Source organism: Humulus lupulus, chromosome 6 (assembly GCF_963169125.1).
Source record: "Humulus lupulus chromosome 6, drHumLupu1.1, whole genome shotgun sequence".
NCBI lineage: Eukaryota > Viridiplantae > Streptophyta > Magnoliopsida > Rosales > Cannabaceae > Humulus > Humulus lupulus.
The window spans coordinates 209,397,024-209,416,183 of record NC_084798.1 but is presented as its reverse complement, the minus strand read 5'-3'; positions in this window follow the sequence as shown (position 1 = coordinate 209,416,183).

Genomic DNA, 19,160 nt, shown 5'->3' with positions numbered 1-19,160 from the left:
TCAGATCAGAAAAAAGGATTCGGAAAAAGGATCCCCTCTTGAGCTATTTCATGTATATTTATAGGCTTAAGGATGGTTACATGAGTCAATCAATCATATCTTTCCTTAATAAACGGATATTCAGGTTATAATGAAGAGATATTCTCGGTTATCATTACAACTATACAAATTTATACATAAATAAATGAAGTATACGACCAAGCTGGTCGTATATAAAACTTGAACTCCGCATATGGAAGTGTCTCTGGTCGACAGACGAGTAGCATCTCTGCCACATGTCGGCCACGTGTTGAAAATTCTTGCCACATCATCCATAGGTGTTTTTTGGATAAACATTTCCCCCCCAAGTTTATTTATCGCAACCAGCAGTAAGTAAACTTAGAGAACTGACCTTTCGAATACCCCACAAAATATGTCAGAGTCACTCGTGCTTCCTCGAAAAAGGTGAGCTAATCACGTCCAATCATGCCTTTTTGGTTTCCAAGTAACCCTTCTGACGTCTATTACACTTCCCCATGCCTTGAAAAAGGTAACCCATGCTTACCACTTTTTATCACATTTCATCCATTATAAATAATCCCCGAATTTACCTTTTCACTTTTTACTTGCCATTTTCTTGCCAAGAACCCTCAAGAACTTCAACCCAGAGCTCAGAAACTTTGAAGATCATCCGTCGCTTGTTCTAAGGATTCTCTGTTCGCACGCCTAAAGTCATTTCATTCAAAACCTCCAATCTTCATCCAGGTAAATTTCTTCAACTTTCATGCTCTTTAACATGCCATGCATACTGTTATATTACTGTTTTGAGTTTTGAAGTTTTTTGTATTCTTGGGTAGAAATGCATGAGGATTGTGTGTATACCAATTGATGCTTTCTAGGGTAGTGTAGTTTTTCTCTGTAGGAGTTAAGAGCCAGTTTGATAGTCCAGATCGTAAGTTTAGGGTGTAAAATTGAAGTAAAAATTTGATTTTTAGGAAAAACTGGGCTTTTCCTTCCCCTCTTGGAGTTGAAAAAGCTTTTTCTAGAAAAACTTTTTACTTTCACTTTTTGATCTGTTTTTTTTAATTGCTCGTATAAAATCTTGTGTTTTTGTTAGAATGCTGCAGGTCGTATAAAAGTTAAACTTTTATACACGAGCAACGTTATTCTAACCCCTTTTTTAGGCCTTTCGTTCTCACCTCCCCCCTTTTATATTCGCACCTTTTAATGCAAGATTTGTGGGGAGGTGAGAGGCCTATCGATGACGATCTGCTTGCACAACTGCTCGAGGATGAAGAACAACCATCGCAGCGAATCCATGAGATCTCCTTCTCTCGAGCTTCACCTCAAAGACCTTGATCAACTCCTATAAATATGGGTAGAGTTAAGTCCACTGCCCAAAAGAAGAAAACCCCAAATCCTTCGACCCAGCCTGATTCGCAAGTTGGGACTCCCTCGACCAGTGGTCGAGAGAGAAATGCTCTCGAGCCTGTTATTCAAAACCAAGCCCGGCCTTGACATGTTGTTCAACCAGATGTTGAATGGTATGTAGTACCTGAGAGTCGAGTGACGATCAGGATGATCGCCAACTACATCAAGAAGTATGGACTCACGGGGGTAACATTAGTTCGACCCAACCAAGATCAACGGGCGAACTTGCCCGGAGGCACCTTCAGCGCCTGGTCGAGGTTCCATATTGAGGCAGGGGCTACCTTGCCTCTTCATTCTTTCTTCCAGGGGGTGGCCAACTATTTTGGAGTTTCCCCCTTTCAAATAACTCCCAATGGGTATAGAATGCTTGCTGCAATCTATATCCTTTACAGCCACAAAAAATGGACCGTGCCAACTCCTCATGAGGTTAACTATTTGTTTGACCTCAAATCCAACCCCAACCAAGAAGGTACGGGGTTCTTTCACTTCTGCCACCAGGAGACTGGACGCACCTTCTTGACCGACACCATTCACATATCAAACGTGGGGAGGTACTACCAGGAGTATTTCCTTACAACCGATATGGTCGCGAACAATTTGGCATTTGCTCAAGGAGGTAAGATCTCTGTTCCATCAGTCGTTAGTTCTTCTTCAAAAAATTTCTCTGCATTTCCTTAGAATATTTTACCCTTTTTAGGCCCATGGTTGCGACCAGAACCTACTCCAGACATGGAGTTAAGGTCAGCCCTTTTGGCTAGCATGACTGACGTGGAGAAAAGCGTCAAACATCTAGTCACAGAGGCAAACCTTAGGCTGGTCGGCCTTTTGGCCCCTTATCAGGACATGAAGGAGTCAACAGCGGGGAGTGCCACATTCGAGGAGGAACCCGAGCAGCAACAACCAGTATCACCTCCACGAAGGAGACAAACTGGGGTCATGATCAGGGAAGTAGTAGGTACCCTTCCAGTAGAGAGGCCCTCTGCCCTCTTGGGGAAGGGGAAAAAGAAGGTCACCGAGCCTGTCGAACACTTGGATGAGTCTTCAGACGAGAATGGTACAGTTATTTCACTTTTAAATAGCTTGCCGATTCCCTGTCACTTATTCGACGAGGACGGAAATTTTAAATATGCTCCAAATTTAGGTCAGACTTCTTCATGCCAGAGAGTGAGTATAAGATTAGTAAAGTGTATAATGTAGCAACCAGTAATGATAGCTCGGGTATTTTACTTACAATTTTTTCTGTTTCTTTTGCTGACATGACATATTTAATTGTTTATACTGCCTCACTGCTCGCATGTTTGCTTCTGTTTCAGATATAGAATCCGTGAATGTGTTCGACATTTACAACACCCCTGAGGCTACCGCAGCTCCCTCAAGCAAAAAGAAAACAAGCAAAAGGCATCCTGGGGAAAGCAGTAAAGCACCTCAGGCTAAGAAGCCTCGCACTGCGGGCGCCCCGGAGGACGGACCCCCAGCCAACGCAACTCCACCACCTTCTCCTCATGAGCAGCAAACTCCTCTTTCTCCTGCTAGGTCGACACCATCTCCATCGGCCCTAGCCGACCAGACTCAGCAGGTCGGTCCTGCTTCCACAGGCGACGACATATCGAGTCATGCCCTAAGATTGGTCAAAAACAAAGTGGCCAAGATTTTGAAGCACAATTGATGTAACACCCTGGATAGCCAAGACCGCTACACTGTGTATTTATAAAAGTGCAGGACTTGATAACCAAGTCATTTAGTTAAAACATGTCACTAACCATGAGTGTGCTAGGGTTAAAAAGGGGTTTTGGTCTCAAAAGATACATTTTATATAATTAAATAGTTTTACACATGGGATCCCAAAAAGAAACAGTGTTTAAAAGTTGATTTACAAAAAAATCTCTGAATACAGACAACCATCAGCCATACTAAGGCAAACAGACATTTCCGGTTTTCTTGTTCCTGCCTTTCCTCCAACCGTGGCGGCTGAGTAGCTGGTCATGTACATTCAGCTCACAGAGCTCTCCAAGTCAGGGCTGATCAAGTTTGCCCTTGCCCTTACCTGCACCACGTAGCACCCATGAGCCAAGGCCCAGCAAGAAAACATATTATGCATCACAAACAACAACAACAGGTTATCAATCCTTTAAACATGATCAAACACTTAATACTCCTCATTAGCCACTCAACACACATTCAGAACCAACGATGCAACTAATCACTAATAGCAATTAAGTCACATAATAATTAGGGCCGACAACTTAGGCTGCACCCTCTGTTTACCCCACTGACTCCAGCCCGATTAAACAGAGCTCAATGCATAATAAGCTGTCCTCGGCTACCAGTGGCCAAGTCGCGCCCTGTGCGCTAGTGTAACCCTTGGCACTCTTAGGTCGTTGGTTTACTATTTACATGACATAATACCATCCTTTTAAGCATACATATTAGGGAGCCCTTAGTCCCATTACAAATACACAACCGGGTGCAGTTTTCTTACCTTTAATTTCTACATTCACTGATTACGAGCGACGTCCTCGAGCATAATCCGTTTCACGAGCCCTAGCTTAACACCTAGTCACAACCAAGGTAATGGATTCCATTAGTATTCAAATAAAGGTTTCTGGGTACAATACTAGCTTCTGGGACATCAAATTCCACCAAGCACGGTGGTGAAATTGATCTCGAGCACCCTAGGTTAAGTTTCCGTGCTTAAAATCCCCAAACGAACAAAAATGCATCCAAGGGTTGCGACCCTTGAAAACTAGCCGTGGCCCGCCCCTTAAACAAAACCCAAACCCCCTAGTGGACAGACACGCATCGCAGCCCTGCCATGTGGCGCCGCGGTGCTCCCCTTTGGCCGAGCCTCCCTGGCTTCCTTGCTTAGTAAGGCCGCAGTGCTCTAGAACAGAGCCGTGGCCCTTCCCTTCTTGCCCAGAAAATCCACCATTTTTAGCATCCTAACCTCACCCAAAACCACCCCAAAGCACTCTAATTCAAAACCCATTAATCACAAAACTTTTAACATGATTCTAACAGCATAATCCAATAGAAATCCAGCTTAGAAAACCTACTAAAATTCCATTTTGATTTCTGAAACCCAGCAACTCAAAATACCAAAACCAGTCATGCAAAACTCAAATTTTAACCTCTAAATTACGAATTGAAACTTACCTCCTTTGCTGAACCACTTCCTTGACAACCTCTGAGCTAAAACCCAAGCACTCAACTTCAATTCAGCCCTTAAACATCAAAATCATAAACACATTAATATTTAGCCAAAAACTCAGAGCTCTAACACCCAAAAACACAACTTAACTCTTACCTTAATCTTGGTTGAGTGACCCTTAATCTGAACTAGGCTAAACCTTCTTGAATTCAGCTCAAACACAGAATTTTCCAGCTGATTTCCCTTGAATTCCAGTGGTTTCTTGAAAGAGAAAGGAGAAGGAAGAAGAGAGCTGAGAAGGACGGTTTGTGTTTTTATTCTACTGCTTTCCATTAACTTAGTCTAATCTTAGCCATTTAAGTCAATCCCGAGGCCCGGGGTACCGGAAACGTCCCCAAGGGAAAAATAGTAAATTTCCCCAATATTCCCGCCTAAGCTTCCTATCCCCAAATATATCTCCATATATTTATTTCCATAACCTGATAGTCTAAATAATTACCCGATAGCTAAAATACCAGTAACTTGCCCAAAGTCAACTATTAAGCCTCATTGTGGCTTTCCCGCTATCTAGCTCCCCAGGATCGCCTCAAGTCGCACACTGCAAATCTACCCACATAATAATGTGGTTCTCACAGATATAACATTTAACCACACTTACATTCATATAATCATACAAGCATGCTTATCATATAATCATGCATTAAATCAATAAACTCTCACATAAACCAATTATGCCCTCCCGGCACACTAACCAATGCCCTTAAGCCACAACAGTAATTTTGGGTCGTTACAACTATCCCCTCCTACTGAGAATTTTGTCTGCGAAATTTACCTGAATAACTCGAGATACTGATCCCGCATCGCTGTCTCTAACTCCCAGGTCGCTTCCTCGACCTTGCTACTTCTCCACAACACTTTAACTAACAAAATTGTCTTATTCCGTAAAACTTTGTCCTTTCGATCCAAAATCTGAACTGGTCGCTCTTCATAGGACAAATCTGTCTGTAACTTTGAGTCCTCATACTTCACCACATGTATTGTATCTGAAATATACTTCCATAACATGGAGACATGGAATACATCATGAACTCCTGACAGTGACGGTGGCAAGGCCAACCTGTAAGCCACATGTCCAATCCTCTCTAGGATCTCGAAAGGTCCAACAAACCGAGGGCTCAGCTTGCCCTTTACTCCAAATCTCCTTACCCCTCTCAATGGTGAGACTCGCAGAAACACGTGGTCCCCAACCTAGAACTCCACACTCCTACGCTTGGGATCAGCGTAGCTTTTCTGCCTACTTTACGAAGCAAGCATTCTAGTTCGAATCTTCTCAATAGCCTCGTTAGTCTTCTGAATCATATCTGGCCCTAAATACCTCCTCTCATCCATCTCATCCCAATGAATGGGTGATCTACACTTTCTCCCATATAGAATTTCATAAGGAGCCACTCCAATCGTGGATTGATAATTATTGTTATACGAGAACTCAATCAATGGTAGATACTTACTCCAAGACCCCTCGAAATCAATCACACACGCCCTAAGCATGTCCTTTAACACTTGAATCATCCTCTCAGTCTGTCCATCAGTCTGAGGATGAAAAGCTGTGCTAAACTTCAGCTAGGTCCCCATAGCTCTCTGCAGAGCTCCCCAAAACTTAGAGGTAAAGATAGGATCTTGATCAGACACAATAGACTTTGGAACCCCATGGAGACGAAATACCTCTCTCACATACAACTCTGCATACTGCTCCACTGTATAGGTCGACTTCACTGGTAGAAAATGAGCTGACTTGGTGTATCTTTCTACTATTACCCACACCGAGTCACAAAGTCCCACTATCCTGGGTAGTCCTCCCACAAAATCCATCGTGATGTCCTCCCACTTCCACTCAGGGATACCCAAAGGCTGAAGCAATCCCGCTGGTCGCTGATGCTCAGCCTTTACCTACTGACATGTCAAACATCTAGCCACATACTCTACCACATCCTTCTTCATGCGGGGCCACCAGTATAATGTTCGTAGATACTAATACATCTTCGTGGTACCCGGATGAAGCGAGTATGGCGTGGTGTGAGACTCATCCAGTATCTCTCGTCTGATCCCTTCATCTGCTGAAACACAAATTCGCCCCTGATATCGAAGCATACCAACCTCAGAGATGGAATAATCCTTAGCTGTCCCCGCTAAAACATGCTGCCTAACTTCCTGCAACTGAGCATCCACCAATTGTCCCTCCTTAATCCTCTCTAGCACGGTTGACCGCAAGGTAATATTTGCCAACTGGCCCACCACCAATTCTATCTTTGTCCTGGTCATCTCATCTGCTAACTCGTTCGAGATCTGGGTGGAATTATACAACTGTCCTAGACCCCTCCTACTCAATGCATCTGCCACCACATTGGCCTTCCCTGGGTGGTAAAGGATACCACAATCATAGTCCTTAACTAACTCTAGCCAATGCCTTTGCCTCATATTCAGATCCTTCTGGGTGAAGAAGTACTTCGAGCTCTTATGGTCAGTGTATATCTCGCACTTCTCCCCATACAAATAATGATGCCACACCTTCAGTGTGAATACCACTGCTACTAGTTCCAAATCATGAGTAGGATACCGCTGTTCATATTCCTTCAGCTACCACGATGCATAAGCTATACCTTTCTCATTCTGCATCAGCACGCAGCCTAAACCCTTCCTTGATGCATCACAGTAAACCACAAACTTTCCTTCCTCCAAAGGGAGACTCAGCACAGGTGCGGAGATAAGCCGTCGCTTCAACTCTTGGAAACTGTTCTCACACCTTTCTAACCAAAAAAACCTTTGATTCTTTCTTGTCAACTCTGTCATCGGCGAAGCAATCTTTGAGAATCCCTCCACAAACCGCCTGTAATTACCAGCCAACCCAAGGAAACTCCGCACCTTCGAGGCATTCCTTAGCCTCGACCATTCTCTTACTGCTTCCACCTTGGATGGATCCACCTTAATCCCTTCTACACCGACTATATGCCCAAGGAAAGTCACCTCTAGCAACCAAAACTCGCACTTCTTGAACTTGGCGTATAACTGATGCTCCCTTAACCTCTGTAAAACTTGTCGAAGGTGCTGCTCATGCTCTGCCTCTGAACTGGAGTATACTAGAATGTCATCGATGAAGACAATGACAAATTGATCTAAGAAGTCCTTGAACACCCTGTTCATCAAATCCATAAAAGCCGTCAGGGCATTGGTCAAACCCATATCGCGTTCGGAAGGACATCTTCGGTATGTCCTCATCTTTGATCCTCAGATGGTGATAACCAGATCGTAGCTCTATCTTTGAGAACACCGTCTTTCCCTGCAGCTGATTGTACAAGTCATCAACCCTTGGTAGAGGTACTTATTCTTTATGGTCAACTTGTTCAATTCTCGATAGTCTATACACATCCTTAATGTCCCGTCCTTCTTCTTAATAAACAACACTGGAGCGCCCCATGGTGAGTAACTAGGTCTGATGAATCCCAAATCCAGAAGCTCCTGCAACTGTATCTTTAGTTCCTTCAACTCAGCTGGTGCCATTATGTATGGTGTCCTTGATACTGGCTCTGTCCCTGGTGCTAACTCAATCTCAAACTGAATCTCCCTGCGCGGCGGCAACCCTGGTAGATCCTCAGGAAATACGTCCAAAAATTCACACACCAATCTGGTTTCCCCTGGCCCTGCTGGGATAACCCTAGTGGTATCCACTACACTGGCCAGAAAACCTATGCATACCCCCTGCAACAAGTCTCTGGCTCTTAATGCTGAAATCATGGGTACGCAGGGTACACTTACCGCACCCATAAAAACAAAAGGATCCTTGCCCTTAGGCTCAAAATTCACCATCTTCTTCATGCATTCAATAGTAGCCCCATATCTGGCCAACCAGTCCATCCCCAGAATCATGTCAAAATCCTCCATGTCTAACTCAATCAAATCCACCGAAAGTTACCTACTATCAACCATCACTGGCAGTGCCCTAATCCATCTCCTAGAAATTACCAGTTCCCCTGTAGGCAATAAAGTCCCAAACCCCGTAGTCCGATATTCACTAGGTCTACACAATCTATCAATCACTTTACTTGAAACAAAAGAATGTATAGCACCAGAATCAATCAATACAGTAAAAGAAGAGACAGCGCTAGAAAGCTGACCTGTCACTATCGAGGGACTAGCCTCGGCCTCTGCCTGTGTCAAAGTGAATACTCGAGCTGGAGTCAAGCTATCCACTTTCCCTGATTCACCTTTCTTCATTGTTGGACAGTCCTTCCTGAGATGCCCCACTATTCCACACACAAAACAAGCTTTGGCCCGACATTCGCCCAGGTGACACCTTCTACACCTCGGGCATTCTAGATAAGTTCGCCATGCCTCGCCGCCACCTTGACGGCCACCCTGACCACCCCGACCCCTCAAATCAGGACCAGCAGCGGTCGAAGTGCAGGAGTCTTTCTCTTGAAGTCACTAGGGCCTCCACCCCTACCTGTCCCTGAATAAGGAGGCACCACTCTGCGACCTTCACGCCTCACCGCACTTTCCCTCCAAATCTTGTTCTCCGCTTCCTCAGCTATAAGAGCCTTCTCAATGGCCTGGGCATAAGTTGTTCCTCTAGGTACCGTTGTAATCCTGACATCTCGGTCTATCATAGCATTAAGCCCCCTGATAAATCTATCCTGCCTAGCAGCATCAGTAGGCACAAGATCTGGTGCAAACTTCGCAAGCCTGTCAAATTTTAGGGCATACTCTGTAACAGTCATATTTCCCTGCACCAAACCCACAAACTCATTAACTTTTGCTGCCCTGATGGCAACATTGTAGTATTTCTGGCTAAACAAGTCTCTGAAGCCTTCCCAACTCAAAGCGGTCACATCCCCGGTCTGCAATGACACTTCCCACCAAATGCGGGCATCCTCTTTCAACATATATGTGGCACAGGCTACTCTATCATGCCCTTCCACTCTCATGAAATCCAGAATAGTTGTAATCATAGTCAGCCATTGCTCAACCTTCAGTGGATCAGGTCCCCCCTCAAAGATTGGAGGTTACTGCTTCCTGAACCGCTCATATAACGTCTCCCACTTGTTCCCAACCTCCCCAGACTGTACAGCTAGTACCACTGCAGGTGGTACGAAAGGGGCAGCGCTCCCTAATGGAGCCTGTTGTCGCAGTAGACGAATATGTTCATCCTGGCTCTGTAATCGAGCCTGCATATCTACCATGAGTTGCTGCCAGTTCTCAGGGACTGGAGGAGGAATCTGGCCCTAGTCATCACCCCCGGTCCCACACCTAGTGTCGGCTAGTCGCGTAGATTTTCTTGGACACATAGCTATCCAAGTCAATTTGCAATCAACGACTCGGCAGCCAGACCATGATGACAGAGCAAAAGCTTATCCAAAATCCATCAAAGGAGCATAACCAATCATAAACATTCAAAATATAGGCATTCATCCACATGCACCGACTGCTGATAAGCATGCCCCAACATTACCACACCACAGCTAAGATAAAAGCATTCACCAATACACAATATACAGTTAATCATTCAAATATTCATTTACATGCACTACGATGCTGATAAGCATGCCTTAATATTTTCATACAACAGTCAAGGGCCAGGCCCTATCAGTATCTCAGGCATATAAGCATATAAGCACATATACACACTACCAAGCCCTAAATCGAGCTTGTCTCTTGCAACGAAAGTACATGTCCAGCCGGCTTCAGGAACCCTTAAACCTAGGACGCTCTGATACCAAGTTATAACGCCCTAGATAGCCAAGACCGCTACACTGTGTATTTATAAAGGTACAGGATTTGCTAACCAAGTCATTTAGTTAAAACGTGTCACTAACCATGAGTGTGCTAGGGTTAAAAAAGGGTTTTGGTCTCAAAAGATACATTTTATATAATTAAACATTTTTACACATGGGATCCCAAAAAGAAACAGTGTTTAAAAGTTGATTTACAAAAAAATCTCCAAATACAAACAACCATCAGCCATACTAAGGCAAACAAACATTTCCGATTTTCTTGTTCTTGCCTTTCGTCCAACCGTGGCGGCTGAGCAGTTGGTCATGTACATTCAGCTCACAGAGCTCTCCAAGTCAGGGCTGATCGAGCTTGCCCTTGCCTTTACCTGCACCACGTAGCACCTGTGAGCCAAGGCCCAGCAAGAAAACATAATATGCATCACAGACAACAATAACAGATAATCAATTCTTTGAGCATGATCAAACTCTTAATACTTCACATTAACCATTCAACACTTATACATAACCAATGAAGCAACTAATCACAATTAACAATTAGGTCACATAATAGTCAGGGTCGAAAACTTAGGCCGCACCCTCTGTTTACCCCACTGACTCCGGCCTTCTTAAACAGAGCTCAGTGCATAATAAGATGTCCTCGTCTACAAGTGGCCAAGCCGCGCCCTGTGCGCTAGTGTAACCCTTGGCACTCTTAGGTCATTGGTTTACTGTTTACATGGCATAATACCATCCTTCCAAGCATACATATTAGGGAGCCCTTAGTCCTATTACAAATACACAACCTGGTGCAATTTTCTTACCTTTAATTTCTACGTTCACTGATTACGAGGGACGTCCCTCGAGCACAATCTGTTTCCTGAGCCCTAGCTTAACACCTAGTCACAACCAAGGTAATGGATTTAATTAATATTCAAATAAAGGTTTCCGGGTACAATACTAGCTTCCGGGACATCAAATTCCACCAAGCACCATGGTGAAATCGATCCCGAGCACCCTAGGTTAAGTTCTCGTGCTTAAAATCCCCAAACGAACAAAAATGCATCCAAGGGCTGTGAACCTTGAAACCTAGCCACGACCCGCCCCTTAAATAGAACCCAAGCCCCCCAGTGGACAGATACGCGCTGCGGCCCTGCCCTGTGGCGCCGCGGCGCTCCCCTTTGGCCGAGCCTCCCTGGCTTCCTTGCTTCGTAGGGCTGCAGTGCTCTAGAACAGAGCCGCGAACCTTCCCTTCGTGCCCAGAAAATCCACCATTTCTAGCATCCTAACCTCACCCAAAACCACCCCAAAGCACTCTAATTCAAAACCCATTAATCACAAAACTTTTAACATGATTCTAACAGCATAATCCAACATAAATCCAGCTTAGAAAACCTACTAAAATTCCATTTTGATTTCTGAAACCCAGCAACTCAAAATACCAAAATCAGTCATGCAAAACTCAAATTTTAACCTCTAAATTACGAATTGAAACTTACCTCCTTTGCTGAACCACTTCTTTGACAACCTCTGAGCTAAAACCCAAGCATTCAACTTCAATTCAGCCCTTAAACATCAAAATCATAAACACCTTAATATTTAGCCAAAAACTCAGAGCTCTAACACCCAAAAACACAACTCAACTCTTACCTTAATCTTGGTTGAGTGACCCTTAATCTGAACTAGGCTAAACCTTCTTGAATTCAGCTCAAACACATAATTTTCCAGTTGATTTCCCTTGAATTCCAGTGGTTTCTTGAAAGAGAAAGGAGAAGGAAGAAGAGAGCTGAGAAGGACGGTTTGTGTTTTTATTCTACTGCTTTCCATTAACTTAGTCTAATCTTAGCCATTTAAGTCAATCCCGAGGCCCGGGGTACCGGAAACGTCCCCAAGGGAAAAATAGTAAATTTCCCCAATATTCCCACCTAAGCTTCCTATCCCCAAATATATCTCCATATATTTATTTCCATAACCCGATAGTCTAAATAATTACTCGATACCTAAAATATCCCTGACTTGCCCAAAGTCAACTATTAAGCCCCGTTGTGACTTTCCCGCTATCTAGCTCCCTAGGTTCGCCTCAAGTTGCACACTACAAATCTACCCACATAATAATGTGGTTCTCACAGATATAACATTTAACCACACTTACATTCATATAATCATACAAGCATGCTTATCATATCGTCATGCATTAAATCAATAAACTCACACATAAACCAATTATGCCCTCCCGGCACACTAACCAGGGACCTTAAGCCATAACAGTAATTTTGGGACGTTGCAGTCGATGCCGAGAGGCAATGGCTGGGACGGAGATGATGGACGTTGACCAGATCTTAAACCGCGCCTTGAACGAGTTTTCTAGTGTAAGTCATCTTTTTCTGTGGAGACAGCCCTTCTATATTCTACAGTTAGTCTAACCTTTGCCCTGATCGCAGGCAATGTTGACCCTTACTGCCGGCCATCTTTGCTCGGGTGCTGTTTCTGAGCAGGCCAAATCTTTGGAGCAACGACATGCTGATGAACTCAAAGCTGCCGAAGTGAAATATGCCGAATAGCTTGCGGCAGTGCTCGAGGAGAAGAATAAACTGGTTGAGGAGTTTAGGGAGAAGCAAAATTCTCTGGGCAAAGCCATCGAGCAACGGGACCACTTCAAGGAGTCTAACCACGTCAATTACCGCACGGCTAAAAGGCTCGAGGAGGACTTGACTGCAAGTAGACAAGAGACTACAACCTTTGAGGGCCAGATCGAGGAGCTTGAGAAAGCCAATGCCAGTAACTTGGAAAGGTACAAGAATTCCACACTCCGGTGATTCTATGATTTATGGAAGCACAACCAGGGTGCCAACTTCAATTACCTTCCTAAGAATGCAAGAAACGCCGAGCTCGCTCGCTGTACTGCTCGACTGGCAGAGGAGAGCAAGGATTCCTGCTTCCCCTGAGATCTCGCTGGCCATTGGAATGGAGGGAGGAGAAGCTAATGCTGAAGAAGTGGTCAACCAGGATGCTCCCCAAGATCCTCAAGCCCCTTAGTCTCTTCCTGTTTTTATTTTCTATTTCTTTAATTGTACGACCTACGGGTCGTGAAGTAAAGACAATATGTCTTTTCTTGCTGCGTGAGCAGCTATTTCCTTTTAATTAAACAATTACATCCGACCAATACTGCTCGCGGTGTAAAAGGATTCGTTTTTGATATTATTATATGTTTTTACTTTATTATAACATATGTTCGCATGACTGAACTTAGCATAGTACTTTGGTTTGATTTAACAAAATATAAAATTTTGAAAAATATTCTAAGTACTGTAGCATGCTTTCACTTTTTTTTCTCATGTGTTTACATACCTTTTGATATGCTTTGCTTGCTAGGTGCCTTATATGCCCCCCAAGTGATCGAGGAGCTTTTAGGTCCTTGATCACTTGCCTTGACCAAAACCTGTGCGAACAGTACTTCTTGGGATAAGAACATTAAAGTGGTAATATAGCAAAACAACACACGTAGTGAGCAAATACTTTTAATAAATACAAAGATTGGCAAGAATGACTGGCTGTGCATAGTCCCTTATAATTCTCGTATTAAATGGACAAAACGTGTCTGTACGAGTGATAAAAAAAGATCTTACACTTATAAGCGATCAGCCATGTAAAATGACCAACCCTTTTTCAAAACTTGTAAAAAGTAAAAATTAATACAAGCCAATCCTTTAAGAAGGATTGTTCACTGATAACACTTGCGTAGGTGTTCCCTATTCCAATAATGAGGAATGAGATCTCTGTTTAAGCGTGCAAGTTGGTAGGTGCCTGGATGAAGGACTTCTTCAATCTGGTAAGGTCCCTCCCAATTAGGTCTGAGTACTCCAATATCTTGGTCGCGGGTGTTTAAGAAAACTCTTCGAAGTACTATGTCTCCGATGCTGAATTCCCTTTCTCTTACTTTAGAATTGAAATACCGGGCGACTTTTTGCTGGTATGCAGCTACTCGGAGTTGGGCTTGTTCACGTTTTTCCTCGATCAGGTCTAGGGACTCCATCAAGAGTTGGCTATTAGAGTCCTGGTCGTATGTTAATCTGTGATGCGAGGGTGGATCCAACTCGACAGGCAACATAGCCTCAAACCCGTATCCTAAGCAAAACAGGGTATGACCTGTTGCTGTTCGATGGGAAGTCCTATACGACCAAAGAACTTCAAGCAACTGTTCTGGCCATGCTCCCTTAGCTTCTTCAAGTCTTTACTTTAGGGTATCCTTTAAGGTTTTGTTAACTGCTTCGACCTGGCCATTCACTTGGGGACGAGTCACTGAAGAAAAGCTCTTGATAATACCATGCCATTCGTAGAAGTCCGTGAATAGGTCACTGTCAAATTGGGTGCCGTTATCCGAGAAAATTTTTCTTGGCAATCCATGTCGACAAACGATGTTCTTGACTACAAAGTCAAGTACTTTCTTGGTCGTTATGGTTGCGAGTGGCTAAGCCTTGGCCCATTTGGTGAAGTAATCGATGGCAACCACTGCATACTTTACACCACCTTCACCTGTAGGCAAAGATCCGATTAGATCTATTCCCCAAACTACGAAGGGCCATGGACTCTGTATTTTCTTTAACTCATTGGGGGCTGCTCGTGGGATTTTGGAAAATCTCTGACACTTGTCACACCTATGCACGAACTCTATTGAGTCTTCATTCATCGTTGGCCAGAAATACTCGTGCCTTAGGATCTTTTTTGATAAACTTTGCCCCCCAGCGTGGTCTCTGCAGAAACCTTCATGTACCTCTTTCATCAATTCTTTGGCCTTTTCAGGTGAAACATATCTGAGAAGTGGCATAGAGTATCCTCTTCGGTATAGAATTCCATCAACCAGGATATACCTAGCAGCCTGTCGTTGAAGGGTCCTAGCTTTGTTTCTGTTTGTTGGTAATACGTCGAGCGTAAGATATTCTATGTATGGTTCCATCCACGTGTCTGCCATCTGGATCATCATAGTGTTTTCTTCTGCTCAGATGCTTGGTGTACACAGTCGCTCAACTGGCACTATATTTAAAGTGTCAGCATCCTTCGCACTTGCAAGTTTGGCCAAAGTATCAACATTGAAATTCTAGTCGGGAGGTACTTGCTGTAGGGTGTATTTGTCAAATTGTGCCAACAGATCCTTTGTTTTGTTCAGATAGGCGACCATTTTTGGGCCTCATGCCTGATATTCCCCAATGACCTAATTCACCACCAGCTACAAATCACTGTAAATGTCCAGCACCTTTATATTCATGTCTTTGGCGAACCGTAACCCAGCAAGTAAGGCTTAATATTCGGCTTCATTGTGAGAGGCAGTGAAGTCAAACCTAATTGCGCAGTGAAATCGATGCCCTTCCGGCATTATCAATATCACTCCTGCTTCTGCATGGGACTCTTTGGATGAACCGTCTGTGAACAATTTCCACGAGGGAGCTTCAGAGTGAGGCCTAGAATCATTAGGTTTTTCACTCTGCTCGCTATCTGTGAGTTCAGTGAACTCTGCAATGAAGTTAGCCAAGACTTGCCCTTTTATTGCTGCTCGTGGAAAGTAGGTTATATCAAACTGCCCAAGTTCGACTGCCCATTTCAACAATCGACCCGCAATTTCTGGCTTTTGCAGGACTTGCCATAGGGGCTGGTCAATCAAAACTGTGATCGGGTGAGATTGAAAGTAAGGACGCAGCTTCCTCGAGGCCAGAATCAAACAATAGGCTAACCTTTTGATGGGGGGATACTGCAACTCTGCTCCGATCAGCCTTTTGCTTACATAATAAACAACCTTTTGGAAGCCTTCTTCCTCCCTTACTAACACAGCACTTGCAGCATATTCTGTGATCGCCAGGTAGATGAACAAAGTTTCCCCATCTACACGTTTTGATAGGATGGGTGGTTGCGCCATATGAGCTTTTAATGCTTGAAATGCTTGCTCGCACTCCCCTGTCCACTCAAATTTTTTGTTACCTCTAAGTAGGTTAAAGAAAGGAATGCACTTATCTATTGATTTTGAAATGAATCTACTGAGTGTAGCAATCCTTCCTGTTAAACTTTGAACATCCTTGATCCTCATTGGCGATTTCATCTCGATCAAGGCTTTAATCTTCTCGGGATTGGCTTCGATTCCTCTTGAGTTGACTATGAATCCCAAGAACTTTCCTGATCCTACTCCGAAGGAACATTTGAGAGGATTCAACTTCATTTGATAGTCGTTTAAGACGTTGAAGCACTCCTGTAAATCCTTCACATGTCCTTCTGCCTTTTTTCGACTTAACCAGCATGCCGTCAACATAAACCTCCATGTTTGTACCGATCAGATCTTTAAACATGTGGTTGACTAGTCACTGGTAAGTCGCACCAGCATTTTTCAAACCGAAGGGCATTACTTTATAATAGTAAAGCCCTGTATCGGTTCGAAAGTTAGTGTGATCCTCATTAGGGGGATGCATACTAATCTGATTATAGCCCGAGTATGCATCCATAAAGGATAGGTTCTCATGCCCTGCAGTGGCGTTGACCAATTGGTCGATCCTAGGGAGTGGGAAACAATCTTTAGGGCAGACTTTATTAAGGTCTGTGAAATCCATGCATGTTCGCCATTTGCCATTCGGCTTGGGAACTAGCACAGGATTAGAGACCCATGATGGATAAAACGCCACCCTGATGAAATTATTCTCTTTCAATTTTTCTACTTCTTCTTTTAAGGCTTTTGATCTGTTTTTATCAAGTAACCTTCTTTTTTGCTGCACAGGTGGAAAACTCTTGTCGATGTTTAGGACATGGCTGATGACTGTAGGATCTATCCCAACCATGTCTTTATGCGACCAAGCGAAGACTTCCTGGTTCCTTCTTAAAAATTCCACCAGTGCTTGTTTGGTTGTTGTCTCTAAGTTTTTTCTGACTTTCACAACTCTGGTCAGATGTGCCTCATCGAGTTGGACCTCTTCCAGGTCCTTGACGGGCCCTATATCTTCTTCAAAATCCCCAAAGTGAGGATCCAAGTCTCTATCCTCGCTTTGGGCAACGCCTTATTTGTTGACATTATCACCTGAGTGGGTCTACACATCAATGGCCAGTTGCAACTCCTTTTCAGGAACATTCCTCGACACACCCTTCTTTGCCTTGGTGATCGAGGCATTATATCACTCCTTTGCTTCCCGCTGATTCCCGTATACGCATCCTACCCCTGCGTCTGTTGGGAATTCATGGCCAGGTGCCATATAGAGGTGACGGCTCGAAGGTCGACTAGTATTGGCCTTCCAATCGTAGCATTGTATGCCAAAGGACAATCAACTACTATAAAAGTAGCGAGTAATGTCCTATTAGCAGGTGCAGTGCCTGCTGTGACTGGGAGTCTAGTCGACCCCGTTGGGGCGAGTCCTTCACTATAAAAACCATAAATGGTTTGGTTGCATGGCTCTAAGTCCTTAACGAACAACTTCATTCTTTCCAGCGAAGACTTATACAGGATGTTGACTGAACTTCCTGTATCGACCAGTACCATCTTCACCATCATGTTGAAAATTTGAACATCCACGACCAGCGGATCAGGGTGTGGGAATCGCACATGCTGGGCATCGTCATTAGAGAAGGTTATTAATTCCTCCTCCATTCAAGCCTTTTTTGGTGCTCGATCCTCAACACTCATCATCTCGATGTCCTAATCGTGGTGTAGGGTTTGAGCATATCGTTCCCTTGCCTTTCCACTGTTTCCTGGGAGACGTGGGCCTCCACAGATGGTGAGTAATGTGCCTGCCATAGGATCTGGCTGTAAAGGTGGTGAGCGCTGGCGTGTGGGCGCCTGCTCGTTGCCACCTAAAGCCTCTCGCTGGGAAGCTCCCGCGGCTTGTACATATCTTCTCAAATGTCCTTGTCTAATTAGGAACTCGATCTCGTCCTTCAGCTGGTTACATTCATTGGTATCATGCCCGTAGTCGTTGTGAAAATGACAGAACTTGGTTGTATCTCTTTTTGAAATATCTTTTCTTATGGGAACGGATCGCTTGTAGGGCACACTGGAGCTTGTAGCCTGATACACTTCTGCTCGAGATTCAACGATGGCGGTGTAGTTGGTGAATCTTGGCTCATAACGATTGCCCTTGGGGCGCTTATTCTGGGAGGTCAAGGGTTCATTATGCGTTTGCTTTCCACCATTATTACCATTGCCATTCCTGTTAGCTTTGTCGTTGCCAATGGGGTTGGACCCGTTGGTGGCTTTGGTGGGTTCTTTGGGCCCCTTGTCTTTATTTGGCGACTTTCCTTCATTGGCAATCGCATCCTCGAGCTTAATGTATCAATCAGCTCTATCCAAGAACTCCTGGGTACTTTTAACCCCATGCTTTCTGAAGCTACTCCAAAGGGGTGAATGGCGCCTAACTCTTGCAGTTAGAGCCATCATCTCCTACTGTTTTAGCTCCTGTTATCGCTCGCATAAAACGCTGGACATAGTCTTTCAATGATTCCCCTTCTTGCTGAAGTATTTCGACTAACTGGTTTGACTCAGTAGGATGTACGCGACCTACATAGAACTGTCCATAAAACTCCTTCACGAACATTTCCCAAGACACTATACTCGCAAGAGGGAACATAAAGAGCCACTCTTGGGCGGCATCAAAAAGTATTGCTGGGAAGATCCTGCAACGAGCATTTTCAGATACCTTCTGAATATCCATTTGTATTTCAAACTTGTTGACGTGAGATACTAGGTCCCCATACCCGTCAAAATTCAGAAGAGTGGGCATTTTAAATTTATTGGGGGTTTCAGCCACATCAATCCTTTGTACGAAGAGGGTGCTTCTCCGCCGATCGTACTTTATGTGGGATGATCGCCCCCCGAC